Source organism: Elephas maximus, chromosome 2, assembly GCF_024166365.1.
Source record: "Elephas maximus indicus isolate mEleMax1 chromosome 2, mEleMax1 primary haplotype, whole genome shotgun sequence".
In the NCBI taxonomy this organism is placed as follows: domain Eukaryota; kingdom Metazoa; phylum Chordata; class Mammalia; order Proboscidea; family Elephantidae; genus Elephas; species Elephas maximus.
In genome coordinates this window covers 191,804,197-191,818,737 of record NC_064820.1, presented here as the reverse complement: position 1 = coordinate 191,818,737, position 14,541 = coordinate 191,804,197, and positions in this window count along the sequence as shown.

Here is a 14,541-nt window from a genome sequence, read left to right as displayed (position 1 = left end):
GCTAAGTACTTCTCATAACTTTCTGTCTTAGTTGAATTATTATTATCCCACCTCACTGAAGAAGGAACTGAGGCTCAGGGAGGTTAAATTACCAGCTCAATACCACACAGCCAACAAGTAGCATAGCCAGGGCTTGTCTAGCGCTGAAGTCCCCAGCCCTAACTCACACGCTGCTGCTTCTGAAACAGCGTAAGATGACTTGAACTGGAACTTGGATTGATTTTTTAAAAATAATTGACCTGGCCACAGCCGATGACTGCCCTGACAGGGAGCACAACAGAGAACCCCTGAGGGAGCAGGAGAACAGTGGGATGCAGACCCCAAATTCTCATTAAAAAACCAGACTTAATGGTCTGACTGAGATTAGAAGAATCCCGGTGGTCATGGTCCCCAAACCTTCTGTTGACCCAGGACAGGAACCATTCCCGAAGACAACTCATCAGACACGGAAGGGACTGGACAATGGGTTGGAGAGAGATGCTGATGAAGAGTGAGCTGCTTGTATCAGGTGGACACTTGAGACTGTGTTGGCATCTCCTGTCTGGAGGGGAGATGGGAGGGTAGAGAGGGTTAGAAACTGGCAAAAACGTCACAAAAGCAAAGACTGGAGGGAGGGAGTGGGCTGACTCATTAGGGGGAGAGTAAATGGGAGTATGGATTAATATGTTTTAGGGGAAAAAAATAACTAATGTATCAAACTTGTGTGGTAAACTTTTATTCTTATACTTTCACTACTAATCTTTAGCTTTAAGTCTATACTTGCTAATTTAAAAATTTTTAATAGTTGTGTGTTCATGTTAATGCATATTAGAAAAATGTAACTCATGCCTCAAACCTATGAGCTTTGGCTGTGATATCATTTCCTTTTTGAAAGTAAGTTATTTAAGTAAAAATCTCAAATTGATTCAAATGAAAATTTCAAATAAAAACAGTAAAACCAAAACCAAACCCACTGCTGTCGAGTCGATTTTGACTCATAGCCACCCTATAAGACAGAGTAGAACTGCCCCATAGGGTTTCCAGGGCTGTAAATCTTTACGGAAGCAGAATGCCACATCTTTCTCCCTTGGAGCTGCCGGCGGTTTTGAACTGCCAACCTTCTGGTCAGCAGTCAAGTGCTTTAACCACTGTGCTACCAGGGGCTCCTTAAAAACAGTAAAGGGACTGCAAAAACCATGACATCGATACTAGAATGAGAAGGGAATTCCTGCCCCCACCCTGTTGGCCTCTTGGACATAGCAAAAGGGGGGCTGGACAGAGGAAGTGGAGCCCAGAATGGAGCTGAAGCGTGTGCTGGTCCTACAGCTTCTCCTGTACCTACCAACTGTCCACTCCCCATCCAGCAGCCAGATCCTGTTCCTCTCCTGTGAAACCTCTCAGTGGCTTCCCACTGCATTTAAGATAAGGCAAACTCTTTTCCTAAGATGTAGAAGGCTAATATAATACAACATGGCTCTCCCTCAGCTCCAATCTCATTTTCTTCCCCTCCTCACCTGTCATTAGGCAAGCACCATGCTGGCCTCACTGCCAGTTTTGCCTCAGGGCTTTTGCATATCCTATTTCCTCCACTTGAACCATTCTTTTTCCATATCTTCACACCAGTGGCTCTTTTTAGGCTTAAATGCCCCCTCTCCAGAGAGGATATCCTTGACTACTCAATTAAAAGTAGTTCTAATTATTCGCAATCACTTTGCAACGTTTCATTTATCTAAATAGAACCTCAAACACTATCTAGATTTTTCGTGTTTTCCTTCTTTTTTTCTTGTGTATTTTTTGTTGTTATATGAGTTCAGTTAGAGCAAGAACTCTATCTTGTCACTGCTGTATCCCCAGAATAATGACCCGCACGTAGTAGGTGCTCAATAAATACTTGTTGAATGTATATGTGTGTGAGTGGTGGCCAGAGGGGGTGGAGAATGGGATACCACCCTGGTTAAGCTCATGTATCCATAACTGGGAGAGGAGCTTCTCTAAAAACAGCTGAGAAATTCAAGGTCCTCCAGCTGTACAGTTCAGGCAACTGAAACCAAAAATGCAGATGGGATTAGTCACTCTTCGAGCCTGGTAACGCTGGCACCAAGCACACTCCCCATCCAAACACATCACAACAATGTGGGCCCTGGTGTTGTCAGGGCCCCAGGTGGCAGCTCTGGCATTTGGGAGCTGGCAGCAGCTAAGCAGTGTGGGCATGGGGGTGGGGGGGTGGGCTTGGAATGAGGTGGGCCAAGGGCCACAGATACGGTTACCCAGCCTGGGGACAGGCAGTGGTGAGGGAAATGGGAGGCTTCTGAGGACAAACTGAACCTTGAGAAAATTGACCTTGAAGAATGAGCTCGAAGCTGTTTAAAAAGAAAAATTCCACTCATAAACCAAAGCAGACCACTTGGTTGTGAAATCAATTTCCGTGACACTTTGCAAGCTTGAAAGGGGAAACTCTACTTTCTTTTTTGTTTTATAACAGCTTTATTGAATTATAATTCACATATCATATGTCATGGTTTGAATTGTGTCCCCCGAAAATATGTGTCAACTTGGTTAGGCCATAATTCCCAGTATTATGTGGTTGTCCTCCATTTTATGATTGTAATTTTATGTTAAAGAGGATTAGGGTGGGATTGTAACTCCCTTACCCAGGTCACGGAAACCCTGGTGGCATAGCGGTTAAGTGCTATGGCTGCTAACCAAAGGGTCGGCAGTTCGAGTCTGCCAGGCACTCCTTGGAAACTCTATGGGGCAGTTCTACTCTGTCCTATAGGGTCACTATGAGTCGGAATCAACTCGATGGCACTGGGTTTGGTTTGGTTTTGGTTTGTACCCGGGTCACATCCCCGATCCAGTGTAAAGGGAGCTTCCCTGGGGTGTGGCCTGCACCACCTTTTATCTCTCAAGAGATAATAGGAAAGGAAAGTGAGCAGAGGTGGGGACCTCATACCACCAAGAAAGCAGTGCTGGGAGCAGAACATGTCCTTTGGACCAGGGGTCCTATCTTGGAGAAGCTCGTACTCCGGGGAAGGGTGGATGACAAGGCCGACAGACAGAGAAAGCCTTCCCCTGGAGCTGACGCCCTGAATTTGGACTTTTAACCAACTTTAGTGTGAGGAAATAAACTCTTTGTTAAAGCCATCCACTTGTGGTATTTCTGTTATAGCAGCACTAGATGACTAAAACGCCATACAATTCACCCGCTTAAAGTGTGTACGTCAATGAATTTTTAGTATGTTCAGAGGTGTGCAACCATCACCACAAATAATTTGAGAACTTTTTCATCATCCCAGAAAGAAACCGTAGACCCATTAGCAGTTGTTCCTGCTCCCCGCTCTCCCAGCCTTGAACAATCCCTAGTCTACTTTCCATCTCTATAGATTTGCTTATTCTGCACATTTCATATCAATGGAATCACACAATATGTGGTCTTTTGTGTCTGGTTGCTTTCAGGAAGCATATTGCTTTCATGATTCATCCACATTGTAGCATGTATCAGTACTTCATTTTAAAATTTGCTGGATGATACTCCATTGTATGGATATACCATGTTTTATTTATCCATTCATCAGCTGACAGACTTTTGGGTTGTTTCCACTTTTTAGCTATTATGAATTATACTGCTATGAGCATTCATATCTAAGTTTTTGTGTGGACATATGTTTTCATTTCTCTTGGGTATATACCTAGGACTGGAATCCATTTTTTATTTAAAGGGAAAAAAAAAAACCTCTCAGGTCAAAGTGTGTATATTGTGGAATGGATTTAAAACATCAGCTGCAGCTACAGTACGACAAGTGACCTCCATGAGGAGTAGGAGCTGCTGCTCTCCTGCAATGTACTAGAAGCTTCGTGAATATATTTGAATGAATATCCCAATCCTTACTCGTTCTGTGTCCCCAGGGAAAGGGTCCAGGAGTGGAAATGTGACAAAAACAAGTCTCTATCCATTTATTAGAAATATAACCAGAATGCTCCTTAAAAATGTGAGGATGGCAAGACTTCATTCAGCTCGATTACATTGGGTATGACATCCGGAAAGGCCAGTCGCTAGAAAAAGACGTTATGTTTGGTGAAGTAGCGGGTCAGTGAAGACGAGGGAAACCCTCAATGAAGTGGATTGGCACAATAGCCACAACAATGGACTCAAACATACCAATGATCATGAATATGACGCAGGACCAGGAAACATTCCGTTCTTTCATACGTTAAGTCTCCATGAGTTAGAGCTGACTAGATGGCAACTAACAACATCCATTTATTCATTCAATAGATACAGTAGCACATAGTAGGTGCTTACATGTCACTTGAAGTTAATCAACTGTGATGTGTTTCTTGGACAAAGATGGAGAAGACCTAAGGCCTGTGTTGAGACTCACGATTCCAGTAGAGAAAACAGACCAGTAAGCCCAGTACTGTGACACAAAGAAAGAGAATATTGACTTTCTTCTGTCCCCTCTCACTTTTGGTGTTTTCTTCTCGAGCCATTGACACTTCCTCCAAATTCCTGAGATGAAATCCCCCTTGTTCCCCAGGGCAGAAGCAGCAGCTGGGAGAGAAGGCTCCATCTTCAGGAGGGCCTTGGTTTGCCCTAAGGGCTTGTCCTTGGGGCGTCCTGTTCCTGTCTTATCATCTGACGTGGCAGGCTTATCTTACTCTGTTAAGGAATAACGGGTGTCTTGCCTATTGCCTTTTTTCTGATTGCTGATGTATTTCCACATTTTTCCTTTGTACAAGTGCAGTCCCAGCTGTGCTGGGCACCTTGGGTTCAGATATGAGCAAAGATACGCCCTGTCCACTGAGACCTCCTAGCCTGGTGGGTAAAACAGGGTTCATAGGTAATCTCCAGGTATTGCCCTGTGGGCTGCTGTCAGAGAATACACAACCTTCTGTGCTTTATGAGCCCTGGTGATGCAGTGGTTAAGAGTTTAGCTGTTAACTAAAAAGGTTGATAGTTCAAATCCACCAGCCACTCCTTGGAAACCTGACGGGGCAGCTCTACTCTGTCTTTCAGGGTCGCTATGAGTTGGAATCGGCTTGACAGCAATGAGTGTTTGGTATGTATGTTTTATGAACTTGTCAGACACATTCTTACATCACTTCCTGGTAGCACATGTTTGTTCTCAGAGTTTTAATGGGTATCTTTAAAGAAGATATTCATTTGTTCATTCACAAACATTTGTGGAGTGCCTACTACATGCCAGGTCCTGGGAGGGACTCAGAGACAAATAAAGCTTTATTGTGGCCCCTGTATGGCTCAAAGTTTAGCAAGAGAGAAAGTAAACAAACCGAGGACTCTGTATATGTGCTATAATGGGGGATTGTACAGGAGACAAATTATTCTATCTCACATATCATTTTCTCATTTAGAACATATATGTTGTTGTTAGCGGTTGTCCAGCTGGCCCCCGACTCCTGTCGACCCCATGCACAGTGGAAAGAAATGCTGCTTGGTCCTGTACCATCCCCAGGATCGGTTGCAGATTGGATGGTTATGATCTGTAGAGTTTGCATTGGCTGATTTTTAGAAGTAGATTGCCAGGCCTTTCTTCCTAGTCTGCCTTAGTCTTGAAGCTCCGCTGAAACCTGTTCAGCATCATAACAACAAACAAGCCTCCACTGACAGACAGGTGGTGGCTGCACATGAGGCACATTGGCCGGGAATTGAACCCAGGTCTCCCACTTAGAAGGTGAGAGTTCTGCCACTAAACCACCGCTGGCCCCGGTATAGATACACACACACACACACACACACACACACGTAAATGAAAAACCAAGCCCATTGCTGTCGAGCTGATCCTGACTCATAACGACCCTATAGGACAGAGAAGAGCTGCCCCATGGATTTCCAAGGAGTGGCTGGTGGATTTGAACTGCTGACCTTTTTAGTTAACAGCTAAACTCTTAACCACTGCGTCACCAGGGCTCACAAAGCATGTATAGATACACACATGTATCTTCTACATTGTTTTAGTCACATATTTTACATCTATTCTGTTCTTATCTAGATTATATGTAATCTTATATATTATTTGTGCTTTTGAATGTTACATTTATACTTTTCTCAGCCAAAATAAGATATTTTAGTATCTTTCTGCTGTGTCTTTGAGCTTTATCTTTTTAATAATACATTTTATCTGTTTGAAAAGATTTTTTTTTTCTCCTGATTTTACTATTAGTACATTTTCAATGGAGGAAATTTAGAAAATATAGAAAAAAATACATAAACAAAAATCATATAACCTCCCACCACTCAGAGACAGGAATTATCAACGTGTTGCTATCTTTCCTTCCAGTCTTTCTTCTAGGCTGTATGCACTGCTGTGTATATTCTTGTGGAGAACACATGTAATGGTGTTATTTTACCACTATATGTGTTCTTAATATAATATGGTGTTTAATTCTAATGATGCTGGTGGTTGCTCAGATGCCCCAGTGGGAATTGCATCTTTATATCACACCTCCTTCCCAGGGAAGGCCTCGGTTTCCTTCTTCTTGGTTGGACCACTGGGTCACTAGCTCACCCTGCCGTGGCCATTAAACTCAAGAGCCCAGGGCAAAACCAGCAAGTCTTGGTGGCAGGGAGGGTTTCTGGAAGGGTTGGGACTAGGGACTCGAGGCTGTACCCAAGGTCAGGGGAGTCTCCCAGGCTCCAGAACCTGAGCCCAGCTCCTCGGCGGGGGGAGCATGTGAATTACTGTGTGTCTGGGGAGGGAGTGGGCCTGGCCCCCACCCACAGGAAAAGTTCTAAATAAGGCCCTGGAATCTGCTGTGTCAAGTGACAGCTGAGAATCCAGGTGGCATGGTGTCTTCTGACACCAGACCCCAGAGTGACATGAAGGGAGGGGCTGAAAAGCCAAGACCCACCACCCAACCCTTTGCCACCTCCCCACCCCAGCCTTTCTGAGAAAGGGAACTTCTCAGAGAAAAGAGAAGTATGTGAAATATTTAACCCAGCTGGTAAAATAGAAGTCCTGATTCTCTTTACTGAGCAGTGGTGTAATGGTATCTTTTCACCAGAGGAGAAAATAAAGAACACCTGCTAACCTAAAAGTTGGTTGTTCGAATCCACCCAGAGGCTCCATGGAAGAAAGGCCTGGCAAACTGCTTCTGTAAAGATTACGGCCAAGAAAATCCTATGGAGCAGTTCTACTCTGTAACACCTGGGGTCACCATGAGTCAGAACTGATGTGACTGCAATGGGTTTGGTTCTAGTTTATGAGCAGTTTAGAAATCCCTGGGTGATGCAGTGGTTAAGAGCTCAGCTGCTAAGCAAAAGGTTGGTGGTTCAAATCCACCAGCTGCTCCTTAGAAACTCTATGGGGGCTGTTCTACTCTGTCCCATAAGGTTGCTATGACCTGGAATGGACTCAATGGCAACAAGTTTCTTTTTTTTTTGGGTGGAACAAAAGGTTAAGTGCTGGGATACTAACCAAGGGTTGGAGGTTCAAACCTACCCAGAGGTGCCTCGGAAGAAAGGCCTGGAGATCTGCTTCCAAAAGGTCACAGCCTTGAAAACCATATGGAGCACAGTTCTACTCTGTACACTTGGGGTTGCCAGGAGTCGGAATTGACTCAATGGCAACTGGTTTTGTTTTGGTTATGAGTGGTTTGGTGCTAAGAACATGCTCAGAGAGCCTTAGACACAGCTCTAGGGGGTGGGCACCACTGTCCCCATTACAGTGAGTTGGAAACTGAGACTGGGAGAGGTGAGGCGACTTGTCTGTGGTCACACAGGGTCAGAGGTGACTTCAAGATGGGCACTGTTAAGCCTTGTGTCCTCCTGCCCCTACCCTGGCTGGTTCCCACTCTCGTGCACAAGCTATTCCTCCCTCCCCTGCCTCCCCCCCCCTTCACCCCACAGTGCAGGCAGGAAACACAGGCTCCTCATTTCGGCTTCCCCTCAGCCCCAGCCCTGGTCCTCACGTATAAATATTTATCTAACAGATGAACAAACCAGAGAGGATGCCTACAAACAAAAGCAGGCAGAGCAGTGTCCTCAGCCACAGGTTCTACTAGAGGTTTCCACCACGTGTACAGCACTGTGGGGTGGGGGAGACCAGAGTCAGACAGTGGGGTGCAGTGGTTAGATACACACACGCTAGAACCAGACTGCCTGGTCTGAACCCCAGCTTCTCAGCTGTGGGACCCTGGGCAAGTTACTTCCCCTCTCTGTGCCTCAGCCGCCTCCTCTGTGAACAAGGGGGTGGGGTAATAATGCATGGTGACCCCATGCACAATGGAACAGAATGCTGCCTAGTCTGGCACCATCCTCATGATCTATTGTAGATCGGAATGTTGTGATCCATAGAGTTTTCACTGGGTGATTTTTAGAAGCTGGTTGCCAGACCTTTCTTCCTAGTTTGTCTTAGTCTGGAAGCTCTGTTAAAACCTGTTCAGCATCACAGCATCGCAGCAACACAAAGCTTTCACTGACAGACGGTCGGTGGCTGTGCACGAGGTGTATTAACCAGGAATCGAACCCTGGTCTCCGGCATGGAAGGCCAGGATTCTACCACTGAACCACCACTGCCTCATGGTAATAGTTTAATGAAATTGTAGTATAGGAAGGAGTTAGCACAGCGTTGGACACATAGCAAAATGTTTTAGACTGGAACAAAATATGGGGTGAATGGAGACAAGATTGCCAGATGAAGTAACTGTGTGACAAGGGGTGGAGGCCACATGGACCAGAAGGTTCCTCAGAGGAGGCAACATCTGAATTGTTCTGGAATTCTCCTTCCTAAAACCTGTCCATGGTTCCTCTGTTGTTCTCAGAATCAGTCCAGAGTGGGTTTGTTTGTTTTCCGTGGCTCACAAGGTTCCATATAGTCCGGAACCCAGCTGCCCTGTCCATTGTGTCCCCTGAATCAGCTCTGCCCTCATCTTCCCCAACACAGCCTCACCATTCCTATTGGACAGCTTCGGCCCAAACCCTGGAGCCATCCTTGAGTCACCCTATGCTTGCTTTCATGCCCTCTATCCTGTATCATACACTCTGCTCCAAATATAAACTTAAACTACCTTTTCTCATTCTGCCCACCCCCCACCAACACACGCCTCTGCCAGCATGCCTTCAGGCCTGGCCCCCAGGGTCTCTGGCCTTAGACAGCAGTGGGAGCCTTCCAACTGGAGGCCTCATCTCTGCTTCCACCCTTATTCGTCAGAGCTATTCTCCACATGGCCAACAGAGAGACCCTTTCAAAACACGACTCTGCATTTAACTCCTCAGTAGCTTCCCATCATACTTGGAATAAAACCCAAAATCCTTACCTGGCTCACAAATCCCCAGACAAGCTCCTCTCCTTCCACCTCAGTTCACTCACCTGCGTTAACCACACGGTCTCCCTGCTCAGTTGCCCTCTGAGCCTTTGCACTTGCCGTCCCCTCCCTGGAAGTGCCCTTCCCCAGAGGCTCCCATGGTGGGCACCTTCACTTCCAGGTTTCTGCCCAAATGTCACCTCCTTAGAGAGGCCTTCTCCGACTCCTCATCTACAATACCCCAACTGGCTCACGTGTGCACACACACACACACCCACATACAAATGCATGCCCACGCACACACCCTACCAGTAACAGTACCAGTTGCTGTCGAGTTGATCCCAACTCATGGCGATCCCATGTGTGTCAGAATAGAACTGTGCTCCACAGGGTTTTCAATAGCTGGTTTTGGGGAAGTAGATCTCCAGGCCTTTTTTCTGAGGCACCTTTGGTGGACTCGAACCTCCAACCTCTGGGTTAGCAGCCGAGCTTGCTAGTCGATTGCATCACCCAGGGACTCCACATACAACCTAGCCCCCTCTTTATCCCTCTTCCTCTTTATTTTTTCTCCAAAGTGCTTATTTCAACTTTTTTACTTATAAAGAAAAAATTATTTGTAAAATTTATAATATTGTCTCTCTAAAGTTTAAGTTCTATGACAGCATGAGTATTATCTGAAGGGAAGAAGGGAGAGGAAAAGGAAAGAAGGAATGAAGGGTCAGATTCTGCTGCGTGGAGAGCAGAAAGGAGAGGGGGTAAACCCCAGGCCCTAGGATATTTTGGGGAGAACAGCCGTCGTGTCTGTCAGCCTCAGATGGTACAGGGCATTGTGGGATATGAAGCTGTGGGTGACTTTTCAAACAAATTATATGAAGCTTTAAATGCCAGAAAAGGGAGCCATGGAACTAAGAAGCAGAATTCAGTATTGATCCTAAAGCCTCTGCCCTCTTGCTAGAACTCAGTTTAGCTTCTAGAAAGGACAGCAGATTCCTGAGGGCTGAGTCCTGTAGATCTTTTCATATTCTAGCCTCAGACTGAGCCATTCTCAGGCCATCCACACTGGGCTCTGCCCTTCAGCTGCGCAGCAGGGGAGGGTGTGGAGAGGAGCCCGAGCCAAGGAGGAACTTGCAGCGTAACACCCTCTGGAATGCTGTGGCTACGATTAACTCGCTCCAGATTTGCGCAGTTCCCGTCAGAACATGAAACAAGAGGGGGAAAAAAAAAACACCCACGAGACCTGGATTGATCAACGCAGAACTTAGCAACAGCACAACAAGCCGCAGCAAACCCATTTCTGCAGCCGAGGTGCTTTCCGACCAGGCCCAGGGGTTCGGAACATCTGCCTGGCATGCAGGCCCACAGACCCACCCCACGATCCAGCTTGGCCTCTACCCCTCAGCTGCCAGGGTGGTGGGGCTGACCGTCTGCCGGATGTGGAACAATGGTTCCCTTTAGCCCATCAGGCAGCCTGGGCTCCCCGGAACGGCTTAACTGCAGCTCCACCATGAGATCTTGTGGGTAGACTAAGAAGGATTTCGCTGACAGGAGTCCAGCTCCCAAATTCGGCCACCATGGGCCTTGGGGTTTGCTGCCTGGTGGGTGGGCTCCCCACGTCCATGCCCTTGCCCAAACCAACACGGGGGCTGGGGACTTCAGAGTTTCAGAAACATCCAAGTCATCAAGGCATTTCTCCGTGAGTCACAGCCTCGCGTCTTCTCTACCATCATGGCTCAATGGCGAGGAGAAAGGCCGGCTCCTGACCCAGTTCCTCAATCCTGCCTCCCGCCTCCCAGGCCAGCTTCACACTCACACACACTCCCTCGATCAGCGCGATTGTATCAGGAAATACCTCCAGCGGATGGAAAATTGAGAAAATCATATTGTGGACATCTGAGTACTCATCTTTCCTATTGAACCCTTCATGCTCTGCCTTACTTGCATCAGGTCCCTTGCTCGCTCTCTTAAAAGAAACGATATAAAATATAAAAGACCTCCATAAGCAAAGCCAGGGCTAGTGGTGGTGGTGGGGTGTCTCCACCCCTGTCTGGGGTGACAAGCAGACCAGCAGAACTAGAGAGAAGGCTCTGGAAGGGATGTCAAACCCCATCGTACCTGTCATCCTAATGAACGCATACCTGCTAGGTACTTGACAATAGGGCTGGTGCATAGTAGGTACACAGGAAGTAGCAAACCAAAACGAAACCAGTTCCCATCAAGCCAGTTCTGACTCATGGCAGTCCCGTGTGCTTCAGAGTAGAACTGGGCTCCATAGGGTGTTCATGTCTGTGGCCTTTTGGAAGCAGATTGTCAGGCCTTTTTTCTGAGGTACCTCTGGGTAGGTTCAAACCACCAACCTTTCCGTTAACTGTTTTCGCCACCTAAGGATTCCTAAAACCAAGCCAGTTCCTGTCAGGTCAGTTCCAACTCAGGGTGACCCCTTGTGTGTCAGAGTAAAACTGTGCTCCATAGGGTTTTCAGTGACTGATTTTTTGGCAGATCGCCAGGCCTTTCTTCTGAGGTGCCTCTGGGTGGACTCAGACCTCCAACCTTTCAAATTAGCAGCTGAGGGCTTAACCATTTGTACCACTCAGGGACTTCCAGGAAGTAGCATTTTCCCTGATATTGCTGTATCCTACCCATCAGCCCATGAGCCACGTGCTCTGCAAATGAGGAAAGAAGCTCATGGTCACACGGCCGGGAAGGGGCAGGATGGTGAGCCCAGGCCTTGGTGGGAGCAGGGAGAGGGCAGCCACTGATGGGCCCTCATTGTCCTGGTGCCCCCCCTTCCTGGGGGTTACAGGGAGCAGGGCTGTCTCCTGGCTGCACCTTTCAGAGGGGTGGTAAGGGCAAGAACCTGCCAGAAAACAGGGGCTGGGAGGGAAATCACCTTCAGGTGTCCTAAATTTGAGGCTGGGGAAGGGGCTTCTCCGGGGATAGGGGCTCAACTCCTTCCTTGCCCTCTGCAGCAGCTGCAGCCTGGCCTGCTTGGACCTGCTGTGGCCTTACTACAGTGACAGGGAGTTTGGGTGGACTCATCACAGCTGGCGGCCTGCTGGTGGAGCACTCTGTCCATTCCTCCAAAGGCACCATCTCATGGATCTCTTCAGAGTGGGTTCAGGGATGGGAAACCTCTGGAGCCCATGTCCCCAAGATGGAGTCCCAGCCCCACCAGCTACTAGCTGTATGGCCCTGTGCAGGTAATTACACCTCACCGAGTCTCAGTGCTTCACTGCTTGGACCCTCAGTGTCCTCATCTATTAAATGGGTTAGTAATGATGTGTCCCCCTAGGTTACTGTGAGGATTAAATAAGATCACCCATGCAAAATGCTTGGCCTGGTAAATAGCAGGACCTTGAAATATCATACCAGTTACCAGTTGTCACTGAGTCGATTCCAACTCATGATGACTTTGTGTGTGTTTGAGTAGAACTGAGCTCCATAGGGTTTTCAAAGACTGATTTTTTGGAAGCAGATCACCAGGCCTTTCTTCCGAGGCCCCTCTGGGGGGTCTCAAACTGACAACCTTTCAGTTAGCAGCCAAACATGTTAACAGTTGCATCATCCAGGAATTCCTTTAGAAGTATTAGGAGTCCACAATCCCTTGTCCCAAACTCTTGGAGCTGGAGGTTTCAAAATTCTGAGTTTTTCAGATTTTAAAAATGGAAATACACCATTTATGACATAATACAGCCAATGGGAGCATTCTTCCATAAACAAACCCACTGATGTTTCTGTATCAAAATGTGTGACTATACAACATGAAAAAAACCAAACCTGTTGCTGTTGAATTGATTCCGACTCATAGTGACTCTCCCCCATGTGCCTGTCAGTTTGTCGTACTGCGGGGGCTTGTGTGTTGCTGTGATGCTGGAAACTATGCCACCTGTATTCAGATACCAGCAGGGTCACCCATGGAGGACAGGTTTCAGCTGAGCTTCCAGACTAAGACAGACTAGGAAGAAGGACCAGACAGTCTACTTCTGAAAAGCATTAGCCAGTGAAAACCTTATGAATAGCAGTGGAACATTGTCTGATATAGTGCTTGAATATGAGTCCCCCAGGTTGGAAGGCACTTGAAAGATGACTGGGGAAGAGCTGCCTCCTCAAAGTAGAGTCGACCTTAATGACACGGTTGGAGTAAAGCTTCCGGGACCTTCATTAGCTGATGTGGCACGACTCAAAATGAGAAGAAACAGCTGCAAACATCCATTAATAATCAGAACCTGGAATGTACAAAGTATGAATCTAGGAAAATTGGCAATCATCAGAAATGAAATGGAACGCATAAACATCAATATCCTAGGCATTAGTGAGCTGAAATGGACTGATATTGGCCATTTTGAATCGGACAATCATATAATCTACTATGCGGGAATGACAACTTGAAGAGGAATGCTGTAGCATTCATCATCAAAAAGAATGTTTCAAAATCTATCCTGAAGTACAACGCTGTCAGTGATAGGATAATATCCATATGCCTACAAGGAAGACCAGTTAATACAACTATTATTCAATTTTACGCACCAACCACTAGGGCCAAAGATGAAGAAATAGAAGATTTTTATCAGCTGCTGCAGTCTGAAATTGATCGAACATGCAATCAAGATGCATTAATAATTACTGGTGATTGGAATACAAAAGTTGGAAACAAAGAAGGAGGATCAGTAGTTGGAAAATATGGCCTTGATGATAGAAATGATGCCAGAGATTGAATGATAGAATTTTGCAAGACCAATGACTTCTTCATTGCAAATACCTTCTTTCACCAACATAAACGATGACTATACACATGGACCTCGCCAGATGGAACACACAGAAATCAAATTGACTACATCTGTGGAAAGAGACGATGGAAAAACTCAAAATCATCAGTCAGAACAAGGCCAGGGGCCAACTGTGGAACAGACCATCAATTGCTCATATGCAAGTTCAAGCTGAAACTGAAGAAAATCAGAGCAAGTCCACGAGAGCCAAAATATGACCTTGAGTATATCCTACCTGAATTTAGAGACCATCTCAAGAATAGATTTGACACGTTGAACACTAGTGACCACAGACCAAACAAGTTGTGGAACGACATCAAGGATATCATCCATGAAGAAAGCAAGAGGTCACTGAAAAAACAGGAAAGAAAGAAAAGACCAAGATGGATGTCAGAGGAGACTCTGAAACTTGCTCTTGAGCGTCGAGCAGCTAAAGCAAAAGGAAGAATTCATGAGGTAAAAGAACTGAACAAAAGATTTCAAAGGGCCTCTCGAGAAGACAAAGTAAAGTATTATAATGACGTGTGCAAAGAGC